This window comes from Penaeus monodon, chromosome 4, assembly GCF_015228065.2.
Source record: "Penaeus monodon isolate SGIC_2016 chromosome 4, NSTDA_Pmon_1, whole genome shotgun sequence".
NCBI lineage: Eukaryota > Metazoa > Arthropoda > Malacostraca > Decapoda > Penaeidae > Penaeus > Penaeus monodon.
The window spans coordinates 21,059,175-21,066,674 of record NC_051389.1 but is presented as its reverse complement, the minus strand read 5'-3'; the positions used below and the strand labels follow the sequence as shown (position 1 = coordinate 21,066,674).

The following is a 7,500-nucleotide window of genomic DNA, read 5'->3' as shown; positions in this document are numbered from 1 at the left end:
AATACGAGTAACTATGATGCGCCAGGATGCTCGTGAAACAGACAATATTATGCACTTCATGATATGTTGCTTTTTCACATTATTTATTTCATTAGCTCTCGTTGTATATTAGTAAAGATTCATTATACATATTTTTGAGTGGTAATAGGTGGTTAATATCACATGAATCCCACAATCCCACTCTCACTGCATTGATAAAGAGAGGGCCTGACCGGGATTTGAACCCGGGACCTCTCGCACCCTAAGCGAGAATCATACTCCTAGACCATCAGGCCGTTGCTTCAGAGTCTAATATAAGAATGTAATTTTAGAGGTAGTTTCTTCACCTGCGTTTCGGTTAGCTGTTATGTTTTTTTTTTAGTTTAGTTTAGTCCTTTATTTACCACCCTGGCTAACTGCACAGGCGTGGGCAAGCTGTGGTACATTTGTCACGCCCACTTCTGCAACTTTGTATCCCTAGAGTTTGTGCATACTGTCTAATGTTATTCAACTACTTATTTGTTATTAATCCTTACACGTTATTGCTAAATCTTTCACTCTTACTTACGAATGTTATTAAAGCATCTGAGGCATGTTTCCATAAATATTCATTGATAATGAAGGCAAATTATTTACTGAAGATACGGCCTATGGTCTTTTACACATGGCCATAAAGCCTCTTAGAAAACGTAGGAAATTCAAGACTTCAGATTCCTCGGTTTCTATGATTTCAGAGCAACCTTATTTCTTCGTCCTGAACCCTCTTGTTCACTGAGTTTTATTTCGCTATTTCTAGACTCTCTCGGTAAAACACACACACACACACACACACACACACACACACACACACACACACACACACACACACACACACACACACACATATATATATATATATATATATATATATATATATATATATATATATATATATATATATATGTATATATATATATACTAAAAACTGGCTAAAAATAAATAATTAGCTACTAATATATCGGCTGAGATTGCAAGAAGCCGCTAAATTACTGAAACGAAGAAACATTCAGCTAAACGGACGCATCTGAAACGTGGAAAGACCTTAAATATAACAGTTTTTTGTAAGTTTAAAATCCCTAACAAAACTAAAATAGGAGTAACTATGATGCGCCAGGATGCTCATGAAACGAGCACACACACACACACACACACACACACACACACACACACATACACACACACACACACAATACAATACAATCTTTCGAATAAAACATCATACAATAATTTGATTTAAGCATGTTTCCGTCTTTTTTTTACATACTCAAACCTTTTATGTACTGAACTGGTCAATTTATAAAATATTCTCAGCCGAATGATTGGGTTTACATAGGCATACCCGACCCGCTTCCCACGCATAGCGTCACATGTGCAGCAATTATTTACATTCTAGGGCCAAGAATAAGAAGGGTCAATATCTCAAAAGTCAATGTTGAGAAAAACGCTTTGAAAGTTTGCTCCGTTCATTGAAATTCAGGAAATGATTATTCACGAAACAGATATTTTTCTTTCTAACTGTGTTGTATTAATCTAATCCTTATAAAGATTTTTTTCTGTAAATAATGTATATTTTTGAGAGGAAACTTTTATGTTTTTAACCACCTATGCATTGAAAGTCTTTGGATTACGTATGTAGACAGTTAAATTTTATATCTAAATTGTTTATTATCATTCTTTGTTCTTTATCAGTATGATCATCACTACTACGATCACTACTGCTGCTATCACGATTACCATTACAACTAATATTACTATATCAATTACTTCATTGTTAATGTTGCTGTTATGTTGTTGTTGTCTTTATTCTCATCATCAGCAGCAGCATTATTATTATTATCAGCATTATCATTGTTATTTTTATTAGCTATAATCCTGTTGTAGTTATTGTCTTTTTTATTGCTTTTATTATCATTATTGCCATTATTTCATTATGGTAGTCCTCTTGTAACTTAAGCTTTCAATATTGTTTTTATATCTGTCACATTATGGCTAATGATAAAATAGGAAGCATAGTCCATCGAGAATCACACTAGATACAGGAATTTATTTTTTATAATATTGATGATTATTATTATTAATATTATCAATTCCAGAGTTTTATTATTCTAAATTATCTTTTATTATTCCTCAACTTTAAAGAAATTTCAGGTTTCCACATAACTAATAGAAGTTACTTCAAGGCAATCTTATTTCGTCGTTTACCAACACCGTTTTACTCCATTTCCGTACTTTACACTTTGTATGCACCATGTGCTGTTTGGTGGGGCGGAACAATAAAAATCATGACACCATATTTGTGACAAAATGTCCCTCAGTTTAATTGCCATAGTGTGCATATATACATATACATATCACACACACATACACACGTGTGTGTGTGTGTGTGTGTGTGTGTGTGTGTGTGTTGTGTGTGTGTGTATGTATGTATGTATGTATGTATGTATGTATGTATGTGTGTGTGTGTGTGTGTGTGTGTGTGTGTGTGTGTGTGTGTGTGTGTGTGCATGTGTATTATATACATGTATATATGTATATATATACATATATAACCAAATAGTACAAATCAACTGTAATAGACATAATCACGTATATACTTATATATTATGTATACATACATACATAAACATACAGATATATACATATAAATATCATATATTTAGAAGAAATCAGACGATATTTACATGACTATGTTTTATAGTGAATCCCATCTTAACAGCTATAAGTAAGTTGTGAATGAAAAGATAACCTCCTGGTGCTACGCTAGTCATAACAAGTAGCGGAAGTGGGCGGGACCAGTACGACCGCTAACCTGAGTGTAGGTGAAGGAGCTCACAGTCTAAACTAACTTTCTCTTCTCATTTCTCTATACGGCCTGATGGTCTAGGGGTATGATTCTCGCTTAGGGTGCGAGAGGTCCCGGGTTCAAATCCCGGTCAGGCCCTCTCTTTACCAATAACATAACTTAGGTATATGAGTCGATATGCAAATAATACATTTAAAAAATAACGAAAAAGTAATGCTTCGGCATATGCTGAAGGTAATACATGGCTATGTTTCTTTTCTTCAGTTTTATTCCTGATATATTGTTTACGTAAATATTAAAGAATAAGTCCGATATGCGAAGCTTAGCCTCGCCCGGGCTATGCCCATGAGGGGAGCCCGGCCTGTGTCGCCTAATGCCGACTCGCTCACGTGTGTCATCTGGTGCTGACTCGGCTGAGCCTAGTCCTTGCCCGCCGTGGTGCCCAGCCACAGCAGTAGCCTCCGGGCGACAATTGCAACTTCTCGCGCCTGGGCGGGGCTCGAACCGCCGACCCCTCGGATGAGAGGCCGACACGTTACCACTGTACTAGCCCGGAGGCTTAAATAGTAAATGTTCCTGGTTATTGACACGCCCTACGGTCTTTTTACTTCGCTTTTCCTGTGGTAAAATTTCTATTTATATACATGTGTGTGTGTGTATGTGTGTGTGTGTGTGTGTGTGTGTGTGTGTGTGTGTGTGTGTGTGTGTGTGTGTGTGTGTGTGTGTGTGTGTACATACATATACATATATTTACATATGTATACATGTATATATACATATATTTACATATGTATACATGTTTATATACATATATTTATACAAATATATATAACATACATATATAATATTTACATATATATACTTGTTTATATACATATATATTCACACATATGCATTTATATATATATATATGCATATAGACTTATTTGTGCATATGTATACATATACATATAATTATATTATATATACATTTGTGTATATGTGTAGATTTATATACATATATATGCATATATACATATATGTACATACGCGCATATATACATGTACATATATATTATATATACATATTCACATATATACATATATAGACACATATTTATGTATGTATATACATATTATATATTATATATACACATACATATACGTACACACGCGCGCGCGCGCGCGCGTCTATATAAATATAAATACATACATACATACATACATACATACATACATACATAAACAAGAGCCAAGGTTCTCTTAACTCTTTTGCAACCATCTTGCAGACCTCACTTTTTCTTTCTGAGAGCTATAGCAAATGACCATAACATATAATTAATTTTGGACAAATTGTAGCTGATAAGGTTTAACTATAATTCATTTATAAAATCTGCAAAATAACTAAAAGAAAATGATGAAATAGTGATAACATATAAGCAAGGACAACAATAACAAGAAGCAAAGTTCCAAGAGTGATTTTTTTTCTTACTAACTCGAGATGCTGTTGTTCAGTCTTATCTTTTTTTCGTTTTGTTGCTGAAGATTATTGTTGAACAAGAAAAGCAATTTGTCTTCTCTAAATCTAATTAATCGTCATGTTCATTTATTATACTAATGAGAATGAAGGTTGACATCTTCCAGATGTGTGTGTGTGTGTGTGTGTGTGTGTGTGTGTGTGTGTGTGTGTGTGTGTGTGTGTGTGTGTGTGTGTGTGTGTGTGTGTGTGTGTGTGTGTGTACTAATATATACCATATTTCATATTTTGATAAGGTTTTTAATAAAAGGGGATACTCTTGAAACAGATTCTGCATGTAGGGTAATTAGACAAATCTAGATAAATTGTATTGACAGGTCATAAGGAGAGAAATGTCATTTTTCTTTTCTTACTATTTTCTCTATGAAACACAGATTAATAAGGTGTGAAGTGAAGAGTATATCAAATATAGAAGATAAAGTAGAGTAAGATTGAAGTGATACCTTTGGGATTACCGTGAAATGAATACCGCAATTATGCTGAAGAAATCAAATAGTATTTATTCCTAAATTTCCCACCTACTAAGAGTTCTAACGATATATATATATATTTTTCTTTTTGTGTAAAGGCTTGATGGTGTATGGATATGGTTCTCGCTTAGGAGACGTCCCGGCTTCAAATCCCAGACAGGCCCTTTTTTCGGAATCCATTTTATTCATCAAAATGTCTCGGTTGTTGACGTCAATCTTTCATTAAACAATGCTCGGGTTTCTTTGTAGTTTCTTTTGTAGAGATGGGAAATTTTGCTCACCCTAACTACAGGAAATCAAGTAGCATTTAGAGCAAATTATCTTATGGTTATTTGGCTGATCATTCAGGATATGTACATCTCTATCAAAGTTTTCTTTCACACCCAGTCTGAATAGAAGCTTACTTAATATTCCCGTGGTCAAAAATAAACTGCTAGCAGCTTGTTTTTCAAAAATGTTTTCATAATCTCATACTGTATGTTGGGACTGAAATCATGGGTGTGTATTTGTGACTGCAGAATTATATCTCTCAGTTCGATAAAGTGGAAAATGCCACTTTTGAACGTTTGAAATGTATTATTTTCATGATAACAATAAAAGTCCATGACATATTTCAGTTTTCCAGCTTCCATCTCAGTTAAGAGCCTTTGAGATAATTACCTTGCTCAAAGCGATTAATATCCAAAAATAGCAATTACAACACTCCAATGTCCTCTTTTTCGCAACCCTTTCAGTCCTACTTTACTTCTATATTTGATAAACTCTTCACTTCAAGCCTTAGTAATCAGCGTTTCATAGTGAAAATCATTTAAGAAAATGAGTGTTACTTTTACCTATAAATCTCTATCCTTTATGACCTCTCAGATAGCAGATAGCACTGGGCAAAGAGCCAATCTTCAAAGTTTTGTGATGACAGACCAATGGAATTGCCGTTTCTTTGACCTTTGTAGATTTCATAACTACGGATACCCCCGTCTTATATATTTATTTCTACTATAAAGTTATTGAACTGAAATGTAGTGATACCAGTTCATTTAAAATATAATATGGAAGTTTCCATGAAAAATATTGATTGCGGGAACGCTGTCGATATCGACAAAGATGTAGCAACACAGAAGAATCATATAAAATGCTGTATATGTTTCAAATTCCTTACACGAGAATATTCAGCATAAGCATAGAGAAGGGTACTTAAAGGACCTATTTTTATGGGATATCAAATTTTCACTAGGTCACTGAATAAAACAGGGAAAGTAATATCAATGTGTGTGTGTGTGTGTGTGTGTGTGTGTGTGTGTGTGTGTGTGTGTGTGTGTGTGTGTGTGTGTGTGTGTGTGTGTGTGTGTGTGTGTGTGTTTGTGTGTGTGTGTGTGTGTGTGTGTGTGTGTGTGTGTGTGTGTGTGTGTGTGTGTGTGTGCGCGCGCGTGCACGTGTGCATTACCATAATAAAAGGGAAGTAAAACATTTTGGTACACACCAGACGTAGGGTGTCTCAACAAACAGTAGCCTTTAATTGAAAACAGAAGAAAAGAAAATGTAAATGAAGAAATACCCTACTTTCATCACTTATAGAAAGAGTAGTTTATCGTTATTTTTAATGCAATACATGCAATTATATACCCAATATTTCATGATATTAGCAAAGAAAGGGCCTGACCGGGATTTGAACCCGGGACCTCTCGCACCCTAAGCGAGAATCATACCCCTAGACCATCAGGCCGTTCTTTACAGAGAGCTGGAAAGAGAAAATTAATCTAGACTGTAAGCTCCAAAGTCATACAGAAAAGATCAGTTCTCCTTGTGATTTCCTTTTTTGGCAACTCGGATGATTTTCGGCAATAAGGCCATCAATTATCGCTATTGAGAGAATAACAAGCAGAAAAATAATCATATGGATAATACACAGACTATTTATACATATGCCAATATACATGTAGGCACATACAAATGGAATATTTTACAGTGTCTTCCTCGTAACTTACCGACCAATGCATTCATTTATATATCAGACAAATAAGAAAAAAAATAGAGAAAAACTTTAATCATAGACAATCGGCATATAAGAGAAACGGAGACCATGAAAACTGAAATATGATGATCTGGGAAATCTTAATATTGCTGTTTTATTGTCGTTTGCTTTTTAGTAAAATGCAAGTGATATTATTCATTTTTTCGGCGTCTAGGCCTTGGGGAAAAATAACGTCTCTGGATTAACACCAATACCACAACAAACACCCGTGAACCTAAGCCTTCACTGAGTCAAACAATTACCCATGTCCGTCACACGGATGTGTGTGTGTGTGTGTGTGTGTGTGTGTGTGTGTGTGTGTGTGTGTGTGTGTGTGTGTGTGTGTGTGTGTGTGTGTGTGTGTGTGTGTGTGTGTGTGTGTGTGTGTGTGTGTGTGTGTGTGTGTGTGTGTGTGTGTGTGTGTGTGTGTGTGTGTGTGTGTGTGGGTGTGTGAGAAAGTCTGATTGTTTGGCTGTTAGTGCGTATATATTGGAAAGAAAATACTTTACCAAGAATGAGTTTTTGCCTACGCCACGACAATTCTGGAATCCAAAGAAGCACTGTCAATAAATGGTATGGTCTTAGGATAAAGGCCTCACTAACAAGAGCCTGACCAGGATTTGAACGCACCCTCCCAAAGCGAGAATCATACCCCTAGACCATTAGGCCGATGTAAATGTAACTG

General features: G+C 35.3%; 3 non-coding genes across 3 annotated transcripts; 1 reads left to right on the top strand and 2 right to left on the bottom strand.

Moving 5' to 3' along the window:
* Positions 1 to 203: 203 nt before the first annotated feature.
* Positions 204 to 275, bottom strand: Trnap-agg. Its single transcript has one exon. It is a non-coding gene; the product is annotated as a tRNA-Pro (tRNA).
* A 2,612-nt stretch (positions 276 to 2,887) lies between these two features.
* On the top strand, positions 2,888 to 2,959 carry Trnap-agg. The gene has a single exon. It is a non-coding gene; the product is annotated as a tRNA-Pro (tRNA).
* A 3,496-nt stretch (positions 2,960 to 6,455) lies between these two features.
* On the bottom strand, positions 6,456 to 6,527 carry Trnap-agg. Its single transcript has one exon. It is a non-coding gene; the product is annotated as a tRNA-Pro (tRNA).
* Positions 6,528 to 7,500: the final 973 nt, after the last annotated feature.